This window comes from Notamacropus eugenii, chromosome 3 (genome assembly GCF_028372415.1).
Source record: "Notamacropus eugenii isolate mMacEug1 chromosome 3, mMacEug1.pri_v2, whole genome shotgun sequence".
NCBI classification, from domain to species: domain Eukaryota; kingdom Metazoa; phylum Chordata; class Mammalia; order Diprotodontia; family Macropodidae; genus Notamacropus; species Notamacropus eugenii.
Window position 1 is genome coordinate 421,040,159 of NC_092874.1, and position 14,611 is coordinate 421,054,769.

Consider the following 14,611-nt stretch of genomic DNA (forward strand, 5'->3'; position numbering starts at 1 on the left):
GAAGATTAAGGCAAACAGAGGTTAAGTGACTTACCCAGGGTCACACAGCTAGTAAGTGTCTGGGGCCAGATTTGAACTCAGGAAGATAAGTCTCCCTGACTCCAGGACAGGCACCACCTACCTGCTCTAGGTGCTCTAAAACTGGAAAGGGTTTCCTTGGGCAGTGGTGGGTTCCCCTTATTAACGTTCTTTAAGCAAAAGTTGGATGATTGCTTCTCTGGTGTGTACAGTGGGATTTCTTATGGGACATGGGTTGGATTATAAGGCCTTCTGAAGCCCCTTCCAATTCTGAAGCTTCTGATAAACCCTACTAAACAAGACAGAAGAGTTAAGGATGTTAACCTTCCCATTACTACCTGCATTTTAAATGACAGCTCCAGGATATAGGATCAGCCTTAGAGTAGGAGAGGAGAACTTTTAACCCTTTCTATTTTCCCCCACCACCTCTGCTTCCTGGGGTGCTCCCAAGCCTGCTTCTGCCCACAGACTGATGGCAGACTGGACCAGCATCCTCTCTGCTGACCCCACCTTCTCCCCCACTACAGTTTCTGAAGTCCATCTCCCAGGAGGAACCATGAAGATAAAAACCTGGCATGCCATTCCAAATAGACTGCCACCCCCTGGTCTCCTGAATGCCAAAAAGTCAGATACAAGTAAAAAGAAAGTGCTGAAGTTATCTGACTATTTCCAAATATGTGAATGGCTGTGAAGACAAACCCCTAGATAAGAGATTAGAAGTCTGAGCTTTCACTCAGATGTTCTGACTTACAGAAGGAGGGTACTTGGACTTTAAGATAAACAATACTAAGTTCATCTCAGTTTAAAAAATGGGCAGTGAATAACTGTAACAGCTTTTCATAACTCCTGAGTCAGCACCTGAAATTCTGCTCATACTGCCTGGGGTTGCAATGACTCAGATGAAAAATAAAAAAAAACAAACCCTTGACTTTCTGCATGGTCACCCTCAGGTCACATGTTTTTCCCTTCGGGCCGGTTGTTCAGTAACTCAGTCGTGTCTGACTCTTGGTGACCCATGGACTATACTGTCCATAGGGTTTTCTTAAGATACTGAAGTGGTTTGCTGTTTTCTTTTCCAATGGATTAAGGTAAACAGAGGTTAAGTGACTTGCCCAGGGTCACATAGCTAGTGAATGTCTGAGGCCAAATCTGAACTCAGCCTTCCTGACTCCAGGCCTGGTGCCCTATCCATGCAGCCACCTGGCTTTCTCTTGCTACTCTGATGTTTTCTTTGAGAAGGCAAAGTTAAAGGATTCATGAATATAGGAGGAAAAGCCCCGAATTTACATTCAGATGACATGAATTTGAAATCTCAACTGTGCAATGCTGAGCAAGTCACTTAACCCCTCTAGATCTCCATTTCCCCAACAGCAAAATGGGGAGGGGGAGACTAGATGAATTCTGATCTAGTTGTCAAATGGATAATGCTCTAACCTATACTGTTAATAGTATTATTATTAACTGCCTAAAGACACAGAGGGGATCAATTCTGCCCAGAACAGGGTTTTCCACTAAGAAACAAATAAAAAAAAAATTAAGGGGGAGGGGAGAGTGGAGGTTGCCTAAAGCAACCAGCCCCAATATATTTATTCCTCCGACTCCCTTCCCCTATTCTACTAAGAAAGAGTAAACCCAGAAATAATGGTAGAGTGGTCATTAGTTCAAGGAAAAAAACACTATTGATTTAGTTTTGAATTGGCAGATCCATTTCTTTTATTTTCTTTTTTAAATTTTAAAATTTTTATTTTCAATTCCAAATTCTCTCCTCTCTACCTCATCTCCTACCCAATGAGAAAGCAAAAATTATGACAATCTTTTTACATATGGAATCTGCAAATAAACTTCAAGATAAGAGAGCCTGAGAGACTAGAATATAATGGTATACTTGACAGTAACAGGCAAGTTAGGAAGAGGTTTGGGGGCAAATAGAGCTCAGGTTTGAACATGTTGAATTTCACATGTCTGTGATACAGCCAGTTTGAGATGTTCAATAGGTAGTGGGAGATGTGAGACTGGAGGTCAGCAGAAAGGTTGGTGCTGGAGAAAGCGATTTGCGAATTATCAGCATAGAGATGATAACTAAATCCAAAGGATCCAATGGGATGGCCAGGTAAGAGCCTAGGACTGCCTCTGGGTTACCTGGGGTTAGTAAGCATGATCAGTGTCATTCTATTAGAACTAGAAAGAAGGCTTCTGAGATCATAGATACAATTGAAAAGGACTTCAAATGTCACTTACTTCAACCCCCTCATTTTACAAATGAGGAAACTGAGGCCCAGGGAGATAAAGTGACTCATCCAGAGTGGTATAGAAACTAAGACTCAGAGGTAAGTTTTGAGCTCAAGTCTCTTGACTTAGCACTGGTACTCCTTCTATCATCTAGTTCTGCTCTGCTGATGGCTCAGGAGGAGAGAGTGAGGCTGGTGACCTGCACAGCCCTCCGTCATTCAAAGCAAAGTCAAGTGCAAGTCATGTCATCATTTCTCTGATGGCATGGTCTTCAAAAACGAAGGACTAACACAGCTTGTGAGTAGACTAAGCTGCCTGAATGTGGACCCAGCTAGCTGGGTAACTCAACTCATCCTCTCCCTTCTGTCTCCCCCTCCCCTTCCTTCTCCTCTCCAAAGGAAGTAAAGTTGGATGACCAGAGGATGCCCAGTTAACTAGGAGTTTTCTCTCTCTGTCTCTCCCCGCAAAAACCTTAAACCCAGTGTACTATGAAGCCCATAGATTGGACAATAGGTTCCTGCCCAGACTCCACTTAATGGCTCTTTTCTGGATCCTCCTGGCTTAAGAGTGATTATCAATAGCAACTGTTGCTCTTTCCCTCCCAGCTTGATTTAGTTATAATTTTTTCTTTTGCTCATTAAAGGGGCCATTCCCTGACTACTTCTTAAAGAGGCCTATTCACCGAATGGGCGTTATCTTCCTCTAAGTGAGTCCCTGAATAAGCCTTGGCCAAAAAAAGCCAAGGTCTCCCTTTGCATCCTGGGTCATCTCCAGGTCATCCTGGTGAATATCTGGTCACTGGATTCAGATGGCTCTGGAGGAGAAGTGAGGCTGGTGACCTGCACAGCCCTCCCTCACTCCAAACAAAGTCAAGTGCAAGTCATGTCATTATTTCTTTGGTGGCATGGACTTCTTCCAAAACTTAGGACGAACACCACAACAACTGGTTCCTCCACTTCTACATTTCAAGAAACTAAGGCAGTAAAGCGCTACATGGCAGAGAAGGGAAGGGGAGCCAGGTTCTTTGGCTCCAGGGCCCGTGCTCTTTCCACCACAACAAGCCGCAGTAACTGAACCAGGGCGGGTGGGGGTATCCGAGGACGGGCGGTCCCTGGGCCCGGAGCCCACCCTCTCGGCACCGCCAGGTACCCCGATGAGCCCTGCTGCGCCCCCCGAAACGCACACCGTTCCCACCTTTCCCCCGGATCAGCGCAGACCACGCCTCCGCGAGCTCCACGCAGCGTCCCCCTCCTCCTCCTCCTCCTGCTCCGCAGCAGCGGGGTGCTCCCTGCCCGTCACGCGCGGCTCGCCACCGCCCCACGGCTGCCAGTCTTCCGCGGGGGCCCTCAGCTAGCCAATGAGAGCGCTGCCCCTGGAAAGCTCCCGGTCTAGGAAGGCGGCGCGCTGAGTGGACCTGGCGAGGCCGAAAAGGAGTGGCCAGCGGAGATCCCGGGCTCGCCACCCATTGGCTGGCCCGGGCGGGACTGGGCAGATCGCTGCTCGGGTGGGACGCATCCTCTGCGCGGGGCTGAACTTGACCTCTGAAAGCAGTCCCCATTGGGTGGGAAGGAGCTGTCCATCAAAGCGTACCTGGGGAGCCCGGACGGGCCCTGGAAATGACTGCTGCCCCTGAGAAAAGGGGGACGCAGCCACGTGAAGAAATACAGCAGGGAAGCAAATCAGAGCAGTCGTTAAGACAATGCAGGGATCAAACTTGAGATGGGGAGCCGAGTAAAGGAAAACGCACCGACTAATGCTGACTGTTCGTGGGACCCTGGAAGGTTCTGGGGATACCAAGGCAAAAAGACAGTTATGCCCTCCTGGAGATGGCATCCCAATGAGGGGGCGGGGGCGCAACACTGTAGGGAGTGAGCGACCTCTGCTCTCTGGAGGTGGTGGGACATGGGTGCAGAACCAGGCTGTCTGGTGGCTCCAGATTCTAACTACTGGGTTCTCTGCCTCACCTAGGGTTCTTGGTTATAACGGAGATTTTTCTAGGGCAGTGAGAATGATGTGTGTTGTTTTGTTTTTTGAAGCAACAACAAAACCTTTTTTAAAAAAAGAAAATGTTTGACTGTCACTCCATGGAGGGTATAAATAGGTGGCAGTCAGTAACCAACAGTAACTTATGTGCAAGAAGTGGTTTAGAAGGATAACATAGTATGTGATCTAAAGAGGAGGTGGACTGGCCACAGAGCAAGGAAAACAAGTAACACATGGACAGTCCCAATCGCTTCCCAAGCACCCACAAACCAGGGGATCTGGAAGAAGCCTCTGGCATCTTGGGTCGAACTTAGGTGACAATTTTATAAGTGGATGTTGCCAAGAAACACACAGAGCAAGGAGTATCCAAATTGGGATGAGCACACAGACTCATGGAAGCAATAACTACTCACATTTCAAAAGTATTTTAAACATTTACAAAGTACTTTCCTCCACGATCCCCCCCAAGAGAAGTAGATCATTCCCATTTTCCATATGTGCAAATAGACTCAGAGATTATATGGGGCCAGCTAGGTGGCACAGTGGATAGAGAACTGGCCCTAGAGTCAGGAGCACCTCAGTTCAAATGTGGTCTCAGGCTCTTACTAGCCGTGTGACCCTGGACAAGTCACTTAACCCCAATAGCCTCCAAAACAAAACAAAGAGATTATGTGATAGGGTCAGGATCATAGCAGTAGCAATATAACATAAATGGCACTAAATTTGGAATCACAGGATTCAGAGTAGGAAGGAACCTTAGAGACTAGTCCAACTCCCTCATTTGAGAAACAGGTTCACAAGAGTTAAGTGACTCAATATCGCATGGGTAGAAAATAGAGCTGAGTTTAGAACTCCGATCCTTTGACTCTGAATCCAGTGTATTTGTCATTCTATCACCTGGCTTCAATTCCTGCCTTACTGTGCATTTACTATTCCTCGTGTGACTTTAGGCAAGTCACTTGTGACTTAACAAGTTTAAATTTTAAAGGATTGTCAAGAGGAGGAGGATTAGATTTGTTTTTTTAGTTCACTGGGGTGGAGTGGGGGGAAATAAAGAGCAGTGTGTGGAGCTGGCAGAGGAAAATTCAGGCTTGATATTAGGAAAAATGGACTACTTACAACTAGTTACCAGTAAGTGGAACAGGCTTCCTTGGGAGGTAGTGGCCTCCAACTCCTAACACCTTTTGGAAGTCTTCCAGGAGAGACCAGATGACCAGGTGAGTAAGTCAGGTAGGGGTTTAACTAAATGGCTAATAGAGTCACTTCCAGCTCAAATACTGTGTCATTATATGACCTTCTGAATCTTAGTTCTCATCTGTAAAATGATGAGGTTGGAATCAGTGATTTCTAAGATCCCATAAAACTCTAATATCTTAGGGTCCTATTAACTGTCAAGTCTGATCTCAAACCTAAGTACTTTAAAACAATATCCTTAAAACTGTTTAACAAAATCCCCACCCCATTTCTTAAGTGCTTTGTGTAAGGCACTATGATATGTATCAGGGTTACAAAAACAAAAACAAAATATCACTGCCCTCGAAGAATTTTACATTCTGTTGAAGGGAGAGGCAAAACAAAACATCTACATATAATTAAATATTAATGTAGTTGTCTTGAGGGTTTTTAGTGCCTTCTCATCTACGGTCCCTAGTCTGACCATGTCATCTTGCCCTCATTCAATAAACTCCAGGGGCTCCCTATCACTTCCCCAATCAAAAATAAAATCCTCTGTTTGGCTTTTGCAGCCCTTCATTACCTAGTTCCTGCCTAGCTTTCCAATCTTCATATACCTTGCTCCCTAGCCATGTGTTCTAGTACCCTGGCCTCCTTCCTTTTCCTCATATAAGGCTCTCCATCTTCTGACTACAGGCATTTCCACTGACTGTCTCTCATGCCTGCAATTCTCTGCATCATCTTTGCCTCCTGGTTTTCCTGGCTTTTTTCAAGTCTCAGCGAATCTATCAATGCCTTTCTCTAAGATTAACTCCAGTTTATCCTGTGTGTATCTTGTTTGTACACGGTTTACATTATGGTCTCTCTTTGTCACCTTGTGAGCTCTTTTAATGCTGGGACTGTTTTTTTCCCATTCTTTGTATCCCCAACATTTAGCACGGTGCTTGACACATGGTAGATGATTAACAAATGTTTGTTGACTTGATTCACTAGTTCCAAAGTTAAAACAGATTGGTAAGACACCAGGAAGTGGTGAGACCTGCATGTGGGTCAAGATGTTAAGGAATTCCCTGTCACTGGAGTTTTAGGACTGACCTGCATTTTAGGATTCATAGTTCAGAGAGGCAGGCACTCCCCTCTTATCCTTTGCAATTTGGGACAATGGTAATATTTGATACGGAAAGTGTTATTGAGTCATGTTCTGGAATCTTAAAGGGACATATACACAGGCACAGACAGAAGTGGGGACCTCAGAAAATGAGCAGAAAGAGGGCTCAGTTTCCCCAGGCCTTAATGATCTAAACCACAAAGAGTGGGCAACAGGCAAAGGGAGAAACTAAAAGAAAAAATAAAAGGAAGGCCATTGGCTCTTCCTTCCCTCCACATCTTCCTTTCCTACCCTACCCCCTCAGCCACAAGTATTTTGGTGTAAAAGATTCAGACCAAAGCTCCAGGTGTCCAGCTCACCAAAGACTGAAGACAGGTCTTCCCACCAGCCTCCACCCCCACCAAAAAAGAAAAAGTCTGCCATTTTCCCAGCTTCCTTTCTCTGGGTCCATCTAATAGAAGCAGGTACTCTAATATCTTCTTATTCCCATCTTTTACCTAAATGTTTCCTGTATCATGGTTTTTACCTCATATATAAAAAGGTCAGGAGTTAGCTTGAGATAAACATAAATTTAAATTAGAGCATAGAACTAAACCTTTCTCTATTAGTAATTTTCCACCTTGAAAATCGGCAAATGCTACAAATCAGGGCTTGATTTATTGTTTGGTTGATTATACAGATTTAAGAAAGTGATGGAGAAAACAAAAAATATAGATTAAACTTAAAAGTGTGTTGTGACTATGTTTCCCTCTGCCCTCCCTTGAGCCAATTGTTAAACATTTACCAGTAGATTTCTTCTCCTATGTTCTTTCTTCCTTTGCCCTAGAAGAAGACTGCTCAATAATCAGGATGAGGGGACAGAGTGCTGCTGTAGCTGAGCTGTGGATTCCCATCCACCATCAGGGTGAGAGTGTTGTAGCTACCATGACCCATACCTTGAAAACCAGAGGCAAGATCAGATGTAGGGAGAAGAGTCAATGGCCTTCCTTTTATTTTTCTTTTAATCTCTCCTTCTGGTTTCTCCCTTTGCCTGTTGTCCATTCTTTATGGTTTAGATCATTAAGGCTTGGAGAACCTGAGACCCGCTGCTTCTGATCATCTTTTGAGGTCCCCTCTTACTGTCTGTGCTTTGCAGACTCTATGTCCTGAAATGTTGGGGTGAAGGAGAACTGGTACCTGTCACTGCAATATCTGAAAAGTAAGCATCCTTTGTAAAAAGTTTTTTTTTTAAATGGGATCATGAGACAGAGGAAGGAAGGAAAACCCAGATACAGGGTGATGTGAGCATAGATTTTCCTCTTTTGTAAAAAATCCTGAGCAATATTTTATTATCCCTTATTCTCTGCTCAGGACTCAGCATCGATTTTAACTTGCCAGAGGATTTTGTGATGTGGGAAACTATCAGTCATTCCTTCCAGAGAAACTATGAGGCCGACATTTGGCTGGTGGCTTGAATACAGTGCCCCTTGGTGGCCAGCTAAGATATCACACTCCTTCTCTGCGTAATTAATACTTGTAACACTGCCTTTCCCTAGGTTTAAAAGAGATGAAAGACTTTTGTATACTGCTACTGCAATGACTGTCTTTCAAATGTCATGTATGTCCATGAAGCTCACAGGAATCACACAAAGTGGCTCAATGTATCAACAGAGGGGCCAGCTCATATAGGAGGTTGAGCCTGAGTGAGCCTTTGAAGTGAGTTAGGGATTCATGGGGGAGGGGTCACCTAGGCAAACACTTAGGTGGAAATGTAATCAGGTACGGAGAAAAGCCTAGTAAGTTAGGTTTGGCTAAAATAGAGAGTACATGAAAGTAAATAATACAATAAGAAATGTCTGCAAAGGGAGGCAGAAGCCAGATGCCAGAACAGCGGTGTCAAAGTCAACTAGAAATGCATAGGGCAGCTGTGTATTGGCTTAATTTCAAAATGTAATGTTATCTATATCTCATCGAATCTTGATTTGTTAAATATTTCCCAATTACATCTTAATCTGGTTTTGGCCTCATTCCCAAGTGTTATGGGGCTGCTTGGGCCTTCAGGCCATGTGTTTTGACACCTCCATTTTATTTTTTTTTAATTTTTTAAATTAATTTATTTACTTGAGTTTCAATATTCATTTCCACAAAATTTTGAGTTTCAAATTTTCACCCCATCTCTCACATCCCCCTGAAACGCTGTGCATTCTGATTGCCCCTTCCACCAATGTGCCCTCCCTTCTAACACCCCTCCCTTCCCTTATCCCCATCTTCTCTCTTGTCCTATAGGACAAGATAAATTTCTATACCCCATTACCTGTATTTCTTATTTTCCAGTTGTATGTAAAAACAATTCTCAACATTTGTTCCTAAAACTTTGAGTTCCAACTTATCTTCCTTCCTCCCTCCCCACCCATCTACACTGAGAAGGCAAGCAATTCAATATAGGCTATATTCGTGTGGTTTTGCAAATGACTTCCATAACAGTCATGTTGTGTAAGACTAACTGTATTTCCCTCCATCCCATCCTGCCCCCCATTTCTTCTATTCTCTCTTTTGACCTTGTCCCTTCTCAACAGCGTTTACTTCTAATTGCTCCCTCCTTCCATTTGCCCTCCCTTCCATCATCCCCCCCATCCCGCTTATCCCCTTCTCCCCTACTTTCCTGTAGTGTAAGATAGATTTTCATACTAAATTGAGTGTGCATGTTATTTCCTCCTTAAGCCAAATGTGATGAGAGTAAGCTTCACTTTTCCCTCTAACCTCCCCCCCATTCCCCTCCATTGGAAAAGCTTTTTCTTGCCTCTTCTATGAGAAATAATTTGCCCCATTCCCTTTCTCCCTTTCTCCTCCCAATATATTCCTCTCTCACCCCTCAATTTTATTTTTTTACGTATGATCCTTCCTATTCAACTCACCTTGTGCTCTCTATCTCTTTGTGTGTGTGTGTGTGTGTGTGTGTGTGTGTGTGTGTGTGTGTGTGTGTGTGTGTGTGTGTGTAATCCCTCCAACTACCCAGATACTGAGAAAAGTTTCAGGAGTTACAAATATTATCTTTCCATGTAGGAATGTAAACAGTTCAACTTAAGTCCCTTGTGATTTCTCTTTCCTGTTTACCTTTTCATACTTCACTTGATTCTTGCGTTTGAAAGTCAAATTTTCTTTCTAGCTCTGGTCTTTTCATCAAGAATGCTTGAAAGTGCTCTATTTCATTGAATGACCATTTTTCCCCTGAAGTATTATACTCAGTTTTGCTGGGTAGGTGATTCTTGGTTTTAATCCTAGTTCCTTTGACTTCTGGAATATCATATTCTAAGCCCTTCAATCCCTTAATGTAGATGCTGCTAGATCTTGAGTTATCCTGATTGTATTTCCACAATACTTGAATTGTTTCTTTCTGGCTGCTTGCAATATTTTCTCTTTGACCTTGGAACTCTGGAATTTGGCTGTAATATTCCTAGGAGTTTTTCTTTTTGGATCTCTTTCAGGAGGTTTTCAGTGGATTCTTTCAAATAATTTATTTTGCTCTCTGATTCTAGAATATCAGGGCAGTCTTCCTGGATAATTTCATGAAAGATGATGTCTAGGTTCTTTTTTTCCTAGAGGTGATAGGAACTCACTGAAATTTTTTAAGTAGGATAGTGATATGGACAGATCTGTGTTTTAGTCATACCAATTGTTAGCTATGTGGAGACTAGATTGGACAGGGAGAGACCAATCAGGAGGTTATTGCCAGACAAGTGGTAGATGAGCACCTGAGCAACAGTGGTGGTTACCGAGAAAGTGATGGATACAAGAGATACTGTGTAGGTAGACTTACAAGATCAAAAATGGGAAGCGAGAGAGGAGGAATCAAGAATGACTCCAATTTTGCAAAACTGGGTGGTCAGGATAATGAGATCCTCAGTAGAAATAGGGAAGTTTGGAGGAGGGATGAGTTTGGTGGTGGAAAAGACTTGTAATGAATTCCATTTTGCATAGTGTGTTGATTTTGAAATACCTGTGGGACACATGCAGGTAGAGCTGTCCAATGGAGAGTTAGTAGCACAAGACTGGGGTTCCTGAGATTAATCTGGTGATGTAAATATGGAGGTCATCTCCATAGACATACTAATTGAACCCATGGGAGATGAAGACATCACCAAGGGAGAAAGACTAGAGAAGGGAGTCTAAGATGGAGTCTATAGAAAACTTCTTGAGATCTAGATCAGGTTTGCCAGACTGTTGAGGAGGGAAGCAAAGTGCCTTTTTCAGAAATGATTTAGTTCCCACCCCAGCTATAGCCTAACTAAATTTAGGACTTGGCTGCAGGATGATGTCAGGGAGTATCGGAGCACAGGATGCCCTCCCTTCAAGGATAAGGAAGGTCGTAAAGGACCTAGAAAATGTCCAGTCAAAGAAGGGCCGAGGGCAATGTTGGTAACTTTATGTGGATCTTGAGAAGGTTCACTTAACAGCCACTTATTAAGCATCTATTTTGTGAAAAGCAGTATTTATTTTGGAGAAAATACACAAAGTAGATAAGTATAAAAAGTCAGCAAATTCAATTTCCATCAGTTCTTGAGAAGACCCTCACGATTCTAGGGCATACAGGAGCAACTTCTTGAGTTCTAGATTTCATCATGGAGCTAGCAATCACCTTGGGTGCCATCAATGGGCACAAGGCATGAGCAGGCAAGAATGGATAATGGAAGAGTAGAAAATGAAATGAGAAATAGAAAATAATTCACATCTATCCACCACTTCCTACTCACCTATTGTTCAAGTCCTCATCACCTTTCAGCTGGACAATGGCAGCCTCAGCTGCCAATCAAAGGTGATGATGATAATGATGAAGATAGTTTGCTTTTATAGAGCTCTCTAAGGTTTGCAAACTGCTTTACATATTATCTCACTTGATTTTCACAACAAACCTATGAGGGAAATTTTCTTATTCTCATTTTAGAGATAAGGCAATGAAGATTGAAAGGGGTTAAGTAACTCACCCTGTGTCTCAACAGCCAGTGTCTAAGGGAGAATTTGAACATAGTGCTTCCTGATTCTAAGACCTGAAGCCATCTAACTGCTATCAGAGGTGAGGAACAGAATGGACTCCAACATCCCAACCTTCCCTTAATATTTTAAAAATCAATCATCCATTAATATCAAAGTACATATATTTACAATTTTGATTATGTCCTGAGAGAATGTGGGCTCTAAGATTCCACTGATCCCTATAAAAATGTCATTTCCTTTCATTCCAAACTTAGCTTTCCAAATTTAAAGGAGTGGTTACTAGTTCTAAAATTCTATGGCATGGTAAAGAAATGTGTAGCTATTCACAACCAAGAATCTGGACAAGCCTGCTTTTTCATCATCCATGTCATGCCCGTGGATGTGGGTACCTGTCGAGGTACCGTCTCTCTGTGGTCTCTATGCCCTCACCAACTTCCATGAGTTGTCATTGCTATGCAGATGACTCCCAGGTCAACATATCCAGCCCTAGTCTCTGAGGTCTAGTCTCATATCCCCAGTTGGCTATGGGACATTTACCACTGGATCTCCTGTAGGCAATTCAACTTATCTGGAAGACTTTACCCTTCCCACCAAATCTACCAGTCTTCTTACCGTTCCTGCACCATCAAAGGCAGTTCATTCTTCCAGTCATCCAGATTAGCAACTCTAGTCTAATCTTCAACTCCTCACTCTCACTCCTTCTAAACATTAGTTGCCCCATTTCTCTACCTTTGCATCTCTCAGTTAATTGCCTTATCTCCAGCTACTATTCCCTTGCCTGGACCCTTGCAATGCCGTCCTCATTCATCTCCCTGCCTCAAGTCTCTCCCTACTCTTTTCTATTCTCCACACACCCATCAAAGTGATTTTCTTCCAATACAAGTCTAATTGTCATCCTCCTACTCAATAAACATCAAAGGTCCCTATTGTCTCAAGGATAAACTCTACCTACTGAGGATAGAAATCTGTTCATAACCTGACCTCTTTCTATTCTAGTCTTTGACTCCACACATTCTACAAATCAGTCATATTAGCTGACTTAATAGTACATCTCCCATTTCTTTGCCTTTGTCCTGTTGTCCCCTCTGTCTGAAATATACTTCCCAACTCTCTCTTGGAATCTTTTTTCTTTGAAGACTTGAGTCAAGCACCACTTTCTCTTTCAGGGGTTAACCCTTTTTTGTACGTCCTGGACCCCCCTTTGGCAGTCTGGTGAGGTGTATGGACTCAGAATAATGTATTAAGTGCATAAAATACATAGGATTACAAACAAAATGAAATGAATTGAAAGTTATCAACATTTTTTTTTTAAGTTCATGGACCCTAGCTTAAGAAGCTTTGTACAACACAAAGCCTTAACTGCTGGTGCCTTTCCTTCCCAAGTTGCTTTGTATTCAGCGTATTTTTTTTTTACATGCCTGCACACATATACCTCCTTAGAACGTAAGCTCCTTGGGAGCAGAGATTATTACATTTATGTCTTCGTATCCTGAGTTTAACCAGAACCTGGTACAGAGAAAGGTATTTAATAAAAGTGGAGTGACGGGTGCTCCCCGAACTGGGTCTTAAAAACCACTGCTGTCCATCAGAGGTTTGGAGCTTTAATTAAACACCTGGGACTTCACTTATCACAAAAGAACTAGCTCTGTACTATGGGAGGGGACGGTATTTTCTGGCATTAGAAATGTCCCTTTATAAAAAGCAGTATTAAAAGATAACCTCTCCATGTACCTTTATACATAAACCTTGTACCCCCAAAGGATAGCCTATGCCTGGTACTCCTCCCCCGCCCCCCACTTCAGTTTTCAGGGTCCAAAAGGCATACTGCCAGGTCAGCATAATGACTTCAATGCTAAGATTTGCACTTCTATACCAAGCTGTTAAAAGAATGAATTCTGTGAAGTCACTGAAACTAAATAAAAAGGAGGCAGCCAGTAGGCAAAGCGGATAGTGTAGGACTTGGGAGTCAAGAATATCTGAGTTCAAATCCTACCTTGGGCACTTCCTAGCTGTGTGACCCTAGGCAAATCACTGAAGCTCTCTCAATTTCAAGTCTGTAAAAAGGGGATCATAATAGTGCCCACCTCACAAAATTGTGAAGATCGTATCAAATAATACATGTACAGCACCTGGCAAACCATAAACCACAGTGTAAAATACTAGCTTTTAAGTCACTTACCCTGTTTGCCTGTTTTCCTCAACTACAGAATGGAGACAGCACCAGCACCTACTTCTCAGGGTTGTTGTAAGAATCAAATGAGCCACGTATAAAGCACCTAGCAATGTCTGGCACATAACAAGTGCAACATAATGAACTTTAGCTATTATATTAAAGCACTTGGCACATAGTAGGCACGATATAAAGGCTTATTCCCTTTCCTCTTCCCTTATTGTCATAAAAACGAGTTGGCAAGTTTTGTTTCAGCAAAGCGTGGCAACTCAGGGTATTCCAAAGACAGAGCATCAGAGATACTAGGAGACAGAGCCCTCATGCAAAGACTCCCAGGAGTCTGCTCCCCTACAAGGTCAAGGTTCTTCCCTCCAGGATGCAGGAAAAGCCTCTCTTCCTCTAAGAAGCCTTATTCTAAGGGAATCCTTAGAACACATAGTTTTTGACCTCAGAATGATACACATCTCAGGATCAGAGGCATCCAGTCCCCAACGCCCGCTGTGCACTCACCTCCCTTTACAATGTCCATGGTCATTCCTTGGAAGTCTACATTTTCTTGTAATGAACAAAGAACACAGAATGCTGGGTTGTTTTTTTTTTAATTTACCATTTATTTTCATATACAAAAAAGATAAACTTGAAATCGCTCTTTCTACGGTTTTTCTCCTATTCTGTTGGGGCGTGGCTGCTTCTTCACACAGGGCAAAGACTACATTCATACTGGTTTATTCAGGGACCCAGTGCAGCAAAGCCCCAACTTGGCAGATCTCATTTCAAACTTGATACTCATTTCTAGAATTACCACAGTAAAAAGGAGAACAAAGAACCACTGCAAATGTAGGAACTATGATACAATGTCCTTTCTGAAATTTCTTCCATTTGCAACTGCAATACATGGATGTCTGCTTTAGGCCATTTTCTATGTGTGTGTGTATATATATAATATATATATATTTAAA

General features: G+C 42.9%; 1 protein-coding gene across 2 annotated transcripts in view; it reads right to left on the reverse strand.

The window, feature by feature from the left end:
• BLVRA (biliverdin reductase A) overlaps nt 1–3,678 on the reverse strand; it is a 39,873-nt gene extending 36,195 nt beyond the window's left edge. Inside the window, exon 1 of one of the 2 annotated variants that reach the window (XM_072598202.1) lies at nt 3,442–3,678. The gene's annotated coding sequence lies outside the window, so the exon portion shown is untranslated. Of the gene's footprint in view, nt 1–121; nt 308–3,441 lie in introns of those variants that run through there. The other variant, XM_072598203.1, reaches the window with a different exon arrangement.
• Between the last annotated feature and the right edge of the window lie 10,933 nt (nt 3,679–14,611).